A 15,012-nucleotide genomic window follows, 5' to 3' on the forward strand; every position below is an offset into this window, starting at 1 on the left:
GTCAGAACCACACCTAGTATCTAATAAGCACTCAAAGATAAGTTTTTATTAGCTCATCAAATGTAAAATATAATTATTGTAGCAGAAAAGAGATTCATCTTACATTTTCCTTTCCTCAGCTAAATGGATTTCCCAAGTGACTGCCGGGTAAACAGTACCAAAATGGACCCAGAAAACTCATTTCAGAAAGGAGAGGAAATCTTTGAGGTCAACTTCTTTGTAGTGTTCACCTATCTCAGAAAACCCACCTCAATGGTAGAATAATTTATTAATTCAACAAGCATATATTGAGCACCTGTTATGCACCAACTACTATTCCCAGAACCTGGGATATGTCAGGGAACAAACACCCCTATTCCAGTAGATGGAGATCAGCAATAAACAGTATATATAAAGAATAAATGGATTATATAATATGTATGAAAAGAAGTATTGAAAAAAAATAAAACAATGCAAAAATTAAGAGAGAGGGGCCTGTGTTCTAACTGTAAATAAACAGGGCAGGCCTGACTGAAAAGGAGATCATTTGAGCAAAGGTCTTAAGGAGTTGAGGTAGCTATGTGGATATTTGGAAAAGTAGTCTCCAGGCAGAGCAAACGGCCAGAGCAAAGGTTCTAAGGCCTTTACATTTAGTTCTTGCTACTACTTGGTGGTAATTCATTTATTTCTTTTTCTCTTTGAGCCTCTAATCCTACCGTCTTCCTCACTTTAGCAGTGGATGATAATAATAGCTAATATTTATCAGGTATCAAGCATTGTTCTAGGTGTTTTAAAAAGATTAAATAACTTAATCTTTATCACAGATCTATGAAATACATGTTACCATTGCCTCCATGTTACCGGGAGAGTTACAGAGTTAGCAAGTGGCAGTCTTGAAGAAGCACATGTATCTTCTCTCCTATGAAACTTAAGAACATTCAGCACAAGCTGCCTCAAGTTTTTTCTCTCTAATAAATAGAATCTCTCAGACTACACATTCAATAACTATGAAAGTGTTATTGCAATGTCTTCCTGCCATTTTTTCATTTTCTACACTGAATGGTCTTGACTTCTGCACTTACATCTTCCTTAACCTCCCCCCCCCCCCCCCCCCCACCATCTGATTTACATTCCTAGGCTTGTGAAATTGCTTTAACATGGTTCATGACCATCACACCACAAGCCAAAGGGCTTTCTCTATACTCATTCTCCTTGCATGTTGTACTGGACTATGTCACTTCCTTTCCGTCTGAGAATAGAAGTGGTACCATATAAGATCTTCCTATTTTTCATCTTTGTGACTTCCCTCTCCTGGAAAATTTCTTTGTTTTCCAAAACTTAAGCTTTTCCGTCTTCCTTTTACCTCTCCAATTATTCCTCTCATAACACTTTTTTCACTTTGACCTCTTAAAGGCAGAGGTCCCAAAAGTTTAATTTGGGTCCTTTGTGCTTCCCTCTCTGTTATCTCACAGTCTCCCATAAGATTTATCCACCCAGTAAGTAGGTAAGTATTTATGGAGCGCTTACTATCTGTAAGGTGCTATCTAAGCCACTTACGGTAGATCAGTGAACAGGACAAAAACAAAAAACAAAAAAAAAACCCTCTGTCCACACAAAATCACATAATTCTATGCTACCAAGGACACTCAAAACCATCTTCCCTTAAATACTATTTTAAACACATCACTCTCCTTACTTAAAAAAAAAAAAAAAAATCTTGCCATGATTGCAATGATTGCCCTCTTAACAACCGTATCTAAATTTCTCTGCCTCAGTTCAAAACACTCCATAATTATTTTCTATCATACCTATCCAGTTTCATTTTCTATTACTCCCTGATTCAAAAGAATTCCAGGCAGGCCAGTCCTTTGATTATCCACTCAAACACATTACTTGTGTTTCCAGCTGGTCAAATGACTACTGAAAACATACATCTAGTGCCTAAACATTAACTGTATTGAATAAAAAAATAAGTCTTCAAAAATGAAGGTTTTCTGATTCTTTCAAATGTATAAGAACATATTGTAACAGCAAACACTTATACAAGGTTCACTATGTGCCAAACATTATTCCAAGAGCTTTACATATGTGCCCTCATTTACTCCACACAACAGTCTTAGCATCTCTATCTTACAAATGCAGAAGTTGAGGCCCAGTCAGGGTAAAGTAACCCACCATAGGTCTGACAAATAGTGAATGGTACAGCCAAGATTTACACTTAGGCATTCTGGCTCCATACTATACCGCATACTCCTGGTAGGAGCAAAAAACAAAAATAAGGAGAATTCAAAGAGTTTGCACAGAAAAACATAGGCTATTAAAAACTATGTTCAACTTGGGGCATCTGGGTGGGTCAGTTGGTTAAGCGTCCAACTCTTGGTTTCGGCTCAGGTCGTAATCTCACAATTCGTGGGTTCAAGCCCTACACTGGGCTCTGTGCTGACAGCACGAAGCCTGCTTGGGATTCTCTCTCTCCCTCTGTATCTGCCCATCCCCTGCTCATGCTCTCTCTCTCTCTTTCTCAAAATAAATAAACTTTAAAAAACAAACAAAAACTATGTTCAACAATGAAAAATCATTTAAGTTAGTCCTTTGCTCCAAATACTGAAGAAAATATTTTCTTTAATATGATGCCAAGTTTTAAAAATTATAGAACTTTGGGGTGCCTGGTTAGCTCAGTCGGTTGAGCGTCCGACTTCAGCTCAGATCATGATCTCACGGTCTGTGAGTTCAAGCCCCATGTCAGGCTCTGTGTTGACAGCTCAGAGCCTGGAGCCTGCTTCAGATTCTGTGTCTCCCTCTCTCTCTGCCCCTCCCCGGCTCATGCTCTGTCTCTCTCTCTCTCTCTCTCTCTCTCTCTCTCTCTGTCTCTGTCAAAAATAAATAAACATTAAATTTTTTTTAATAAAAATTTAAAACAATAAAAATTATAGAATTTAGTAGTACATAACAAAAAATACAATCTGTAAACACAAACACATCATATATTATTCAGGGTTCACCAAAGCTGCTGAAAATATTGTTAAGCAAGACAAAAGAATATATGGTGACACATGACTAACAAATGTTCTTTTGTTAGCATGCTTGTATTAAAGTCTTTTACTGTCATACTTGCTTTCATCAGGATCAAAATACATTTGAATACAATGCACGGAAGGTAGCTACCTTAAAAAGAAATTACTAGCTTCACTTTTTGGAAGCAAAACTCACATCTAGCACTGTGTCCAGTATGAGAGAAAGATTTTAGAAGTAAGGAATCTCAAAGAAGTACCACCAAGCATCAACTTCTAAAAGTACTCTTCAACCTATCGCTAACTCCGTGGCTACCAAATGATCTTTTAAAAGGTTCCTAAGGACTCACTTGGTAAATTCATGAAGCTATTTTATAACCGATTACATAAAATTAAAAATGAAAGAGGATTTTCCATAAAACAATCTTAGAACAATATATCACTAACATAGAAGCAAATGAGGAGTATCATACCTATCCTTTTCTTCTCTTTCCTGTTTCCCCTTTCCTTCCGGCAAAGAAAAGACAAATTTGTCAGGTTTTGAGCTGCAGAGGTTAAAATGCACAACACTGGACCAGGACACTAGTTTGATTTGGAAAAGACAAAAGTTTATAGTCTTCCCAACTCAAACTGACAATCTAACTTAGAAAAAAAACCCTGACGTATATAGCCAAAGGCAGCAAAGGAGCCAGGGCCATCAATGCTTTAGTCAAAAATGCACAATAGCCATTATTCAAATTTGAAGTTTTCTCACTTATTTTCTGCCTCCCCTCCCTCTTCCTGGGTTTAAAATGCACCTACCTCCTGGCCACCCAAGGCAACTCCAAAGCCACTAGCACAAAATCAGTTCCACCCCAAGAATTACATGAATAAAGAAAAGCAAACTATTATTAATAACTTGGGATTTAAGTTATTAAAATCTGAGAGAGATTTTTTAGAGCAGGGAACCATTTTCTCCCCCCAACCACTGCCTGTGACCTTTATAAATGGCTCCACACTCCAAGGGACTAAATTAAAATTTCCTGGGAAAAGACTGGATTGGCAGCTAGCTACCACTGAAGATATTCTCAAATACTAAGATTCTCCTGTACCGTATATTTGAGTTTTACTTCCCTCCCACATATACTGGTGGCAATGAGAAAGATATATAATCCTTCTCAAGATTCTCCTGCATAAAGGAATCTCAACTCAGTCTTAAATCCAAAGTTAACATATTAAGGCCCGTTAACCCACCCAAGAAGGCAACAGCTTTCTATTCTAGTGACCATTTTAGATAGCACACATGATCAGCTAAATAAAGAAGTAAAAAATGTCAAAAATAGCTCTGCCACATTACCAGGATTAAGGAGGTCTTAGGATATAGGGAATGTTGAGGAAAAACAGACATTTCCCAATAATGTACTATATACTGCATCATCATCTGTATCCTTATCAATATTTCCTAAGTACCTAAAAGGTCCATGGCATTATGGTAGGTCATGAATGTTATAATATCAGGACTGCAAATAACTGGTAAATAAAGAAAATTTAATTTTGAAGTCGTTGCAAGCACTGTAAGCTTGAGATGGTTTCCTACTCCATGAGAATTCTTGAGATCTACATGCTATATACTGTAGAGAAGGAATACATGTGATACTGAAGGAAGCAATAAGAGAATAAATGGCAATACAGTATTAGTCACCTACTATTTACAAAGCCAGAAGCAAGAAATCTATTCCCCGCCCCTGCTTTTAGATAAAATGTAAAATTTTCCTTGACAAATGTAAAAATTTCCAGAAATACAAAATAGATGAAGAAACTTGGTTTAATGAAGAGTCAACAAAACAAAGAAGAGAAGAACTTCAAGGGTCTCAGAACTTAAGAAAAATTCCAAATAAAACAAATATGGCTAGATCTATTTTTAATACGTTTGTAAAAAAAAAAAAGGATAATGAAAGAAAATCAAAGAACACATTTTCATTTAATAATGTCCCTACATTCTTCTTTAGCCTGCTGACCTAAACTTTCCTATCCTTAAGTAAGCGTGAAGCTGACAATATTTAGAGCTCTACTTTATTAGAATTTTCTGCCATTTCTTCTGTTCTAATCAGGTCATTATCAAACTCTAAATATATTCAATAATATATACTTAGCTGTACCATATGAACTGTTCAGATGTAAGTTTCCTAATAGTCCTTCTGAACTCATTCACACATATAAGAGGATGAGGCATAAATTTCTCTTTTACAAGTGTTCCATCTCTTATAATCATGTAATTAAGACTTTTATTTTCTAAACTCGTATTCCTCAATGAAAGAATATCTAAAAATTTTTTAAAACACTGGTAGATATTTTTTATAGAAATTTTTTGAGATTGTTATTTGAGTAATCATACATCACTTCCCTTCAGGCCTGGGTAATAAACTGCAGTTTACTATCAAAGATAAATAGACCACATTTCTTCAGTTCTCTATGCTCTAAAACCTTGGTGTCATATCTGAATGTAAGGGACTGAAGAGAAGATGGAATCAATGCTGCCAAATTCTGCAGAATTTCAACACTAACTTCTCAGTAGCCCCTTACCTCAGTGGCCTAGTCATTAATTTTTCAAACTCAACTGTCAACCCCAAAATATGTGGCAACCTACTCAAAAAGTATGTTTCTTTAAAAAAAAAAAAAAAAAAAGGCATGTTTAATATGTTATCTCCTCCTCCTGACCATCTCTAATGGTCCCTTACTGTTTAGCAGAGGAAATTCAACCTGACGCTGAATAAACTTTTCATAACCTAGCTCTACCCTAGTATACTAACTTATCTGACACCATTTCCAGAAATTAAAACCCTGTTCCACTGAGGTCAGACTCCTTACAACTCTCCACATCATGCTGGTCACCACCAGCATTTGCTCATGTTTCCTAACCTTCCTGGAATGTTCTCCTTCTGGAGATGTTCCATCTATGCAGATAGTATATATTCTTTATTCAAGTCCCACTTTCTCTAGGAAGTCTCACTCCTAGAACTTGAGTCTGAAGGTATCCCTACACTGACATACTGGACTCAGACTACATACACCACACATCATTCAGACACTGCTTTGGATGGTGTTAATTAAATTACTGTGAAAATTTACCCAACGAGATAATAAACTCTTAAGAAGAGGTTGGACCATAGATCAAAAGGTGGATATGTAAGTACTCAAAGACTATTTGACAAGCCAATTAAATAATCTTGATAAAAAAATCAAGATATTTTATTATGTCAAAAGAGCTCCAGTACAAATGAAATAATGTGATGACTAGGATTTGCTTCAAAATCATCCAGGTCAAAGAGTAGGGGGATGAGAAGTAAATAGGGGTATAGATGAAACTAGATTGGTTATGAGGTGATAACCTATGAAGCTGAGTGACAGCTACATAGAAGTTGGTGTCACCTTTTTTTTTTCTTAAGTAGGCTTCATGCCCAGTATGGAGCCCAAAGCAGGGCCTGAACTCACAACTCTGAAATTAAGACCCACGCTGAGATCAAGACTCGGATGCTCAACCTACTGAGCCATTCAGGAGCCCCAATTGGTGTCTACTTTTAAACTTGTTTAAAACTTTTTGACATTAACAAGTTTAAGTATTTTTTAAATGTTTACTTACTTTTGAGAGAGAGAGAAAATGTGTACATGTGTGTACAAGTGGGGGGGGGGGGGGGGGACCACACAGATTCTGAAGCAGGTTCCAGGCTCCAAGCTGTCAGCACAGAGCTGGATGCGTGGCTAGAACCCACAAAATGAGAGACCATGACCTGAACAGAAGTCAGACGCTCAAATGACTGAGCCACCCAGCACCCCAGGGCTCAAGTATTAATATGATCTTTATTTCATTTTAAATGACAAAACCAAGATACATTATAACATGTTCTTTACCCAACAAATACCTAGGTCCCCAGAGTAAGAAAACAAATCTCCGGGAAGATCTAATTTAACAGGGAACTTGTAGCACCCTAATTCTAAGGATTAATAAAATTAAGTTTTAAAGAAAAAAAAAAAGTGATCAAAATGGGGGGGAGGAGGCTCTCTATCAAAAGAATAATTCATCTTATTACCAAAAGGAATTGTTTATACTTCAAATTTTTAGTCAATTACAGCATTCACAAAAAGGTCCATCCAAACTTCAGGAAATAAAAAACATCAGGAAAAAAATCAAGGATACAAAAAGTAGAAAAAAAGAAAAAAGTTGCTACAATGTTCAATAATACAAATCAGCCAATACTATTTCAAGAAATCCACAATCTGAAGACACCTATTGCCCTCAACAAGGAATGAATTAATAGGTTCTTAAATAATCAGAAAAATTAGCACTTCCTCTTTATTCCAAGGACTGAAAAAACATACTTAAGAAACTTCAGATATTTGGCTTAATGACAATGTATCTGTTTGTTGCTAAGGAATGCTCTACCCCTTTGATATTTCAGTCTATAGCTACTTTTCAAAAATCAATCAGCATTTTCCTACAACATCATTCATTAACTTCTTCCAAAAGCAGGAATGCAACACCAGCTAGGTTTAAATGTCGTCATTTTATTCTTCTAATTACACTGCTTTTTTTTTTTTTTTGCCTTGACTTTTTTTCCAGGATGGTTTTAGAAATAAACCAAAATGATTATTTTTGATTTTCCCTCTCCATACTTTGTCTCAACACTCAAGAGGTAAGACTTGGGTTACCATAACTAAAAAAACATACTACTTGTTTTTGAAAAGATATCGGAGGGGGCACCTGGGTGGCTCAGTCAGTTAAGCATCCGACTTCAGCTCAGGTCATGATCTCAGTTTGTGAGTTACAGCCCCACGTCGGGCTCTGTGCTGACAGCTCAGAGCCTGGAGCCTGCTTCGGATTCTGTGTCTCCCTCTCTCTGTCCCTCCCCCTCTCTTTCAAAAATAAATAAACATTAAAAAAAAATTTTTTTTTTAATGTTTATTCATTTTTTTGAGAGACAGACTGAGAGTATGAGCAGGGGTGGGGCAGAGAGAGAAGGAGACACAGAGTCCGAAGCAGGCTCCAGGCTCTGAGCTGTCAGCACAGAGCCCGATACGGGGCTCGAATTCACGAACTGTGAGGTCATGACCTGAGCTGAAGTCGGTCGCTTAATTGACTGAGCCACCCAGGTGCCCCCAAAATAAATAAACATTAAAAAAAAGAGAGAGACTCTTATGAAAAAAAAAAAAAAAAAAGATATCAGAGAAGCACATAGACAAATGGTGAGGTTTATCCTAATAGTGATATATCATCTCCTCATCACCCAATGCAATTAAAGTTTAAAACAGGACAACACTCTTGTATAAACAGAGTTTTGTAAGAATGAAACCTTCCTCACACATAAAGTTCTTAGGAGAAAAATAAACCCATCCTCAAGCTGCCTTGTACTTGTACTATCTTGAAAATTAACTTTTTCTAGCAAGTAAAAGTAATCATCATCTTTTTGGTAGCATGTAAATTCTCCCTTCTAGTAAAAGAAAACTCTGTTACAGTAGGCTAATCTAAGGGGCCAAAATAGTGTTGACATTTTCTCTTCCATAAACTAATTTCCGATTAAAAAGTAAAAGAATTATACCATTAAAAAGAAATGTGACAAAACCCACTGGATTATACTACTACACTTGGAAAAGTTAACATTCACCACACAATCTTTTCTTTTCTTTTTTAATTTTTTTTTAACGTTTATTTATTTTTGAGACAAAGAGAGACAGAGCATGAACAGGGGAGGGGCAGAGAGAGAGGGAGACACAGAATCTGAAACAGGCTCCAGGCTCTGAGCTGTCAGCACAGAGCCGGACGCGGGGCTCGAACTCAAGGACTGTGAGATCATGACCTGAGCCGAAGTCGGACGCTTAACCGACCAAGCCACCCAGGCGCCCCCACACAATCTTTTCTAATAAAGAAGACCACATAGTAACAAGATTAAAAACAATTTTGAAAAAAAGTTCTTTCAGAAAACCACTGTGTCATTAAAAAGTCCCACTTATCTTCTTTCCTTGCATCACTACATAATTGAGTAAATTATTCCATCTTTAAAATTTGCATAATCTCAGAATTGGAGAAAATGTTTATTACTATCATTAAGTTATCAGGGATATTGACACATTTTATATAAGAATGGGCATTTGTAGATTTTGCTAGTATTTCTGAAGTAACAAAATTTTTTTAAGATAATATTTTTTAAATCTCAGAGTGTGTTAAGTTTTATCCAATACATGCTATTCCAGTGGGATCAAAACCATTTACAAGTTCCATTTAGATTAAGAAATCCTTTGAGAAAAGTATGTAGTACATTCTAGTTATACTATTTCTAGAACACTAAAAATCTCTATAACCTATTTCCCTACTGTTTTTCTTTGGAACCAATTGAGCTAAATGTATCTTCCTTCACTAAAAGTCAAGACAGTACTACACTTAATGTCAGAAAGCTAACTGACAGAGGCTGAAATTTTCCCAAATTAAAACTTTCTGTCTCACTTGAATGGTCTATAAAAATAATAACATGAGTTGAAATAGATTCAATTGAGTATTACTGGCAGGTACAAAGCACACACACATGCACGCACACAAATGAAGAGTGTAGCTTCTTAACCTTAAAACCAGGAGTAGGGAAGGAAAGCGAAGCATTCTGAAATCATACTGTTGAAACTGAGAAAATACTTTCTTCATTCTCTTAAGCATTTAAAATCATTTTTAAAGTAAAATTCCCCTAATGCAAGGACTCTTTTTACACTCTCTTTCTCTTACAAAACAATGAGTTGAAAGTTATTGCTAGTGAAATTGAAGGGCAGTACAAAAATTTTCCTGCATTTTGTCATTTGATTTTAACAGTCTCACCCTAATAAAATTAAAGATTTGCCTATGCAATCTTATGACAACAAATATTATGTAATAAGTCAACTTAAAGTAATTCATGTTCAAAAACCTTCCTAGAGAAATCTATTCGTCTGAAGGATTCAACTACTGAACCTGGCAGAAAGTATTCCAAACTATCAAACAAACAAACAAACAAACAAACAAAATGCACGAAAGTATGAAGCTGCCATGTTTAAGTTACATCTAAAAATTTAAACCATACAAAAATATTCTGAAATTATAGCTCCTGATTTCCTTATCAAAATGTCAACAAAATTTAAATGCCTTCTTCAAATGTACTAAAGATCCCAAAGTAAATTCATTTTGACTTCCAAGGGCTGAAACTAAGAATTTAATGACTGCAGGAGAAAAGTGTGGAGTGAAGAAAATTACTTGAGAATATACTTAATGAGGTAAAACATCTCTACCAAAGATGTATTACCATCATTTATACTTTTCTGCCAAACAGTCCTCTCCTAGAACACACTGCTTACCAATCAGCCAAGTATGACTACCAAGGGTTTTCTAAACCTGTGTGTTAGAATTATTTGCAGGTACAAAGTGGAAGGCTTCTCCACCAGCGTATGACAAAGAAAAACGACATATTTTAGAGTTGACAATCAATTGTATTGAACACGTTCCTACTAACAAACTAAATGTAAGTAATTTTTAAAGGAAAAACCTCAAGTTACAACTCAGGACAATCTTGCTACGTAAATTGCTTGAAATTCTCAGAGTAGGGATTTAGTTTCCCCAAATTGGGGCTTAAAGTGGCTAAAAGGAAAAAGGAAGTTTTGTAAACAGCTTTTCTAACCTTGATTTATATTTGATAAAGCAGAGCACTTACCACAATTGAGTAAACATAATGCTAAATGAAGATTCCTCAAGTATCACGGGTAAAATTTATAAAAATCACAGTAATAATGTGCAGAAGTGATGAAAAGGGTAACTGTATGTATTTGTATTTACACTTGAGGTATATCACTTTGCAAATAAGAGGGATACTGCTGCATGAAATTGCTACCATGACTTTTAACATTTTTACCTACGTCTTAAGAACACAGTGTCTTATTTATGTTAAACTTGAAATGTTGAAATGTATGTATCTGATCTGGGAAATCCTGTTTTCTCTCCTGTTAATTCTTTTTTTCATAGTGGTGTGATTGTAGTCTCCTTCTTCCCCTTGTGCCATTAGTCAGGGCATTTCAATTTTGCTTTCGTCAAAAAATGGACATCATGAACCACTTCATGCTCCTAGTTTTCTGCTTTTTAATGTAGATAATAATGACAGTGAGTGCCAACAAATGCATGTAAGGGCATAGCTTTGTCATTTCTTTTCCCAGCCCCCTTCTTTTCTGGAAAAAATGATGGATTTAATTCTGAAAAAAAAAAAAAAAAATTCACTTTCCTTTTGCATACATACCCAACAAGTTTTCAAGAGAAGACAATTTATTCGGATTACTGCCATTCTAGAAATGTTAGAAAGAGAGAACTTCTCAAATCCAAAAATACTAAGTCTGATATTAGCTGGAAAGGAAATTTCCACTGGAACCATAAATATGTCATCAATTAAGCTGAACCTCAATATAACTTGCTTAGTCAATAATCACTTTTCAATAGGGAAAGGATCTGTAACCCACACAGAACCGGCAGATAATCAAAATCTCTCTTATATTTTCGTGGGGAGTTCACAGAGTGATTTGGTTCTACGCCAGATTTATCTTATTTTGAAATGCCTAGGCTAATTTGTTGGTATAATCAGAGTTCACATTAAGTGTCCTGGGGAGAGGTAATTCAGTAGAATGCTTAGCAGCATGGAGAAACCGGTTAAAAATAGAAGGAGAAAAAAAGGTCCCACCAGAGCGAATAATCCACAAATAGATCACCGAAAGCAAAAGGGAAACGTTCCTCTCCCGACCCGAGTAGCCTGAATAAATGATCTCCACTCGTAACGTTTTAACAGTATCCTACCTCACTTCATTCACTTCCCAACTTGACTTTTCAGGGGCCAACACGGGGCATCCCTTTTTTCTGCAAGTGTAGGTTGAAAGAATCTGTATAGAAAAGAGGGAAGGAACGAACAATTCCCAAGAAAGCTGTGAAACAGGTGGGTTAGATCGAGCAGCAGCAGCATCTGGATACTTAAGGGCAGCTTTCAAATGACAGATGTGGTCAAAGGAAAGGCTGCAAATCGGAAGAAGCGCTGGTGTGGCAGAGAGAGTAGGGGCTGATTGCAAGCACGAGAGGGGGGCAAAGGGTGTCTCCAGAGTGGTAGCAGTGGAGCAAAAACCAAACAGCAGGACGAGTGGGCAATGATGAGTAGTGGGACTGCTGAGCAGCAACAACTCGGGTCAGAGTGGAAGTGATGGCTTGGGTCTTGGGAGACGGGGGCTACCGGGACAAGGACGTCAGGGAGGGGAAAGAGGGCTGGGCAAACAAGGGAGCACCGGGACCCAAGATTTCTGCCCCTACAGAAACGCAGGGGAGAGAACTGAAGACGAGAAGCCGCCTCGGCTCCCCCAATTGAGGAAATTTTCGAAGGAGTCGGTGCTCGCCGCCGCGCCGCCTTCTGCCCCGCTCCCTTTTCCTGGTGGTAACTGCTGTGGCGTAGAGGGGAGAGGGAGGAAGAGGAGGAGGAGGAGGAAGACCGAGGAGGAGGAGGGTGAAGATGAGGCGGGGGGTGGGGAGAAAGGGGGGTGCGGCCTGCACAGTCCCAGCGAAGCCTCCGCTCTCTCGTAGCCGGTCAGCCCCGGGTTTCCCCTAAGCCCAGCCCCGCATAGACTCACCCGCCTGCCTTGCCTCGCTTTTCCCTTAGCCGACTCCACGCGCTGCCGCGTCCTCACAAGAGACCACTGAACGAGTGTCGGGGAAAAAACTCTTCAGAACCGGGCCTGATTGCTTCAGCGAGTCCGACCTTTACGGCTGAGAGACAGACTCTCAGCTTTCGGTGGGTTCCACAGCCAGACGGGCCACCATCTTACATTAGGGTAAGACTCCTCCGGCCTCCGGTGCGCAGGCGCACGCCGATCCGGCCGGGAGGGGCGGGGGAGGGGCGGGAGGAGAGCCGGGCGGCCGCTCCCGCAGCACCCTGGGAGTTATAGTCCGCGGAGGGTAACCGCCCAGCTGCAAGCCGGGAGTTGAAGTTCTCGCTCGGAGGGTGGACGGGATGGCCCGCCTCACGTGGCCGCTACACTGCTGCCTTTCTTCGTATTTTGCTTCGTTCTCTGTCCTCGTGTAAAGCTCCGCTGTCACTCAGACGGCGGTCTTCGTTAGCGGCTCCGTTTCCTCGGTGTGTGCTCAGAACTGGGATACCAGAACTCGGGCGAGCTTCACCAATTTAGGGGGAGCCGGGAACGTCTCTTCTCTGCCCCGCCCACCATAGGTATTAAAGGAGGCGGGGTAGAGGCAGGTTGTCGGTAGGAGGAGCGCGGGATTTGATCGGGGGTGAGACCTTGACTCTGAATTGGCGTCTGTTTGCGAAAAGTGAGCGTTAACCCCTTTTCCCGTGTTTGCGCATTTTGGAGCCCCCACCCTTGATCCCATCCTCACCGTTAATCTCCAGTGAGGAAGTATCCTAAATTGTCCTGTACAGATATACCAGAGAACGATGGAGCCATGCACTTAGAGAAACGTGTTTCTAATGATATAAATTTGAGAACATTATGTGGACTTGGCTGCAGATCATTGTTAGTTCGGTGTACTACCTGTACGGCTCTGCGCGTGAAGTTCACCAACCACCACATATCAGTACGTCCCAACGAATGTTCAGAATGTACTCGCAATCCCTACGAGCGCCGACGAATCCTCAATCACAAAAATCAAGTTCCTGATCCCACCCGCTGGTCTCCTAGAGCTCTGGTGAAAGTGGCGCTCGAAGCACTCAGTTTTGTTTATTGCGTGTATTCTTCGCCCATTCATACAATGAATGCTCAGTGGGCTCGTCCTGTGTGCCTGGCACTGTTCTATATATGGGAAGACGACGGTGAGTAAACACGAAATTCCCTGTTTCTATTCTAAGAATGCCTGTATCTATTCTAGGTGTGTTGGGGCGAAGGAAAGGGGGGGGGGGGAGACAATCCATTTTTTAAGTGTATGATTAAAATGCATAGTATATCACAACTGATGAAAAATATAAAACAGAAGGAATAGGGGAAAAGGTTGCGATTTTAAATCTGTGAACCTAATCTCCTAGTGAGAATCCTTCATTTCATTCTTTTTGGTTTTTAATACATTGATTTTTTGTGTTTCAGTTTCTTCACTATCAAGCCTAGAGACAACAATTTATTTGGTGAAACCTTAAAGAACTTGATAAACTCACGATTAACCATAAATTTGAAATTATAAAATCATGAAACTACTGTGTAGCAAGGAAATTTGAGAAATCATTTGGACTCACCTTTAGGTAACCATCTAAAAACATTGTGAGTAGGAGATGTGTTTTTTAAATGTGTGTGTTTTTTTTCTTACTAATTTTATGCTGGAAGGTAAAGTAATGAAAAGAATAAAATAAAAAGAATCCTTTCCATTATTAAAGATTAGAGCCATTGCATTAAGAACTGAAAGGGATCTTAATCCTCATCTATCGAATCCAGTGTTTCACAACATTGTTTTAACCCAACACCTTTTTTAAATGACAAATATTTTCATAATATCTCCTTTATTAGCCTAAGATGAATTGCATAGATAATATAACCTGCATACACATGCATGATTTGGATTTAAATTGAATATAAAGTATAATATAAAAAATACAAAGAAAGTAATTTATAATACGATTTCTGTTTCAATGCATAAATGCTCAGACATAACTATTCTAAAAAATATAATCAAGCCGTAAATCAAGTGCTGGCATTTATAAGTAAAATCCCCATGAATGTGAAAGCTACAACTGACACAGGTGTGGTGTTTCCGCCACCTCTGGTGAATGATATTAATCTGTCTTCAATGTCTACTGTACCTGCAATCCTAAAACGTTTACTGTTACAATTATGTAAAAGTAGAAAACAGCTTTGCGTCCATATGTAAAATAGGTCAGGTTTTAGGTACAGATAGTTATACACAGGTTTAGTTTACCTACACTGGGTCATTCAAAAGCCATGAGGGACACAAAATAATTTTTCCAACATTTTGCAAGAAGTCTAAGTTACCTGGCCTCTCTGCTCTCTAAAG

General features: G+C 38.4%; 2 protein-coding genes across 8 annotated transcripts in view; one reads left to right on the forward strand and one right to left on the reverse strand.

Annotated features, from left to right (window-relative positions):
* CNOT4 (CCR4-NOT transcription complex subunit 4) overlaps positions 1 to 12,883 on the reverse strand; it is a 146,527-nt gene extending 133,644 nt beyond the window's left edge. For 2 of the 7 annotated variants that reach the window (XM_042925669.1, XM_042925661.1), the window contains exon 1: positions 12,630 to 12,882. The gene's annotated coding sequence lies outside the window, so the exon portion shown is untranslated. Of the gene's footprint in view, positions 1 to 12,629 lie in introns of all 7 variants that reach the window. The other 5 variants (XM_042925697.1, XM_042925686.1, XM_042925709.1 and 2 more) reach the window with 3 other exon arrangements.
* A 59-nt stretch (positions 12,884 to 12,942) lies between these two features.
* The window catches only part of NUP205 (nucleoporin 205), a 119,211-nt gene continuing 117,141 nt past the window's right edge, over positions 12,943 to 15,012 (forward strand). Inside the window, exons 1-2 of the mRNA XM_042925644.1 lie at positions 12,943 to 13,132; positions 13,436 to 13,825. The gene's annotated coding sequence lies outside the window, so the exon portion shown is untranslated. The remainder of the gene's footprint in view (positions 13,133 to 13,435; positions 13,826 to 15,012) is intronic.

This window comes from Panthera leo, chromosome A2 (genome assembly GCF_018350215.1).
Source record: "Panthera leo isolate Ple1 chromosome A2, P.leo_Ple1_pat1.1, whole genome shotgun sequence".
In the NCBI taxonomy this organism is placed as follows: Eukaryota; Metazoa; Chordata; class Mammalia; order Carnivora; family Felidae; genus Panthera; species Panthera leo.